We start from the raw sequence: 867 nt of genomic DNA, 5'->3' as shown, positions 1-867 counted from the left end.
TCACCGGTTGTCGTATGACTATTAAAAGATTATAATTAATGTTAGTCTGGTTGGGAATTTGGTAAGCTAGACAGGATACCTGGTGAAACAGTTGCTCAGTAATGCAAGGTTAACTTCCCCAGACAGCTCACAGCTTTTAAACCGCTTTTATTGTCTATCAGCACCGCTTACACCACAAAATAAAGCAACAACATTACACTTTCCTTGGTGAATACTGACTGTATATCACGTGACCCGTGGCCGTTCTCCCGGAACATATGCTTCAGATGACTGATTTCGGAGTCCAAGTGTTCGTCAGAGACAGTTTGTGCTCTGCGTGCCAGTGTGCCAGGTTAATTAATCACTGAAATGATAATTAAATGGACACCCTAGCTGCAAACAGGCGTTGATGTACTTGATTGGGGACATGTTGAAAATGTGTGCCCCGACCGGGTCTCGAACCCGGGATCTACTGCTTACATGGCAGACGCTCTATCCATCTGAGCCACCGAGGGCACAGAGGATTAGTGTGTCTGCAGGGACTTATCCCTTGCACGCTCCCCGTGAGATTCATATTCCCAACATATCTACATTCGTAGTGCGCCTAATACACTCCTGGAAATTGAAATAAGAACACCGTGAATTCATTGTCCCAGGAAGGGGAAACTTTATTGACACATTCCTGGGGTCAGATACATCACATGATCACACTGACAGAACCACAGGCACATAGACACAGGCAACAGAGCATGCACAATGTCGGCACTAGTACAGTGTATATCCACCTTTCGCAGCAATGCAGGCTGCTATTCTCCCATGGAGACGATCGTAGAGATGCTGGATGTAGTCCTGTGGAACGGCTTGCCATGCCATTTCCACCTGGCGCCT

General features: G+C 46.7%; 1 non-coding gene across 1 annotated transcript; it reads right to left on the bottom strand.

Moving 5' to 3' along the window:
* Nucleotides 1-420: 420 nt before the first annotated feature.
* Nucleotides 421-495, bottom strand: Trnat-ugu (transfer RNA threonine (anticodon UGU)). Its single transcript has one exon. It is a non-coding gene; the product is annotated as a tRNA-Thr (tRNA).
* Nucleotides 496-867: the final 372 nt, after the last annotated feature.

This window comes from Schistocerca cancellata, chromosome 3 (genome assembly GCF_023864275.1).
Source record: "Schistocerca cancellata isolate TAMUIC-IGC-003103 chromosome 3, iqSchCanc2.1, whole genome shotgun sequence".
Lineage (NCBI taxonomy): Eukaryota > Metazoa > Arthropoda > Insecta > Orthoptera > Acrididae > Schistocerca > Schistocerca cancellata.
This window is presented reverse-complemented; position numbering and strand designations above follow the sequence as displayed.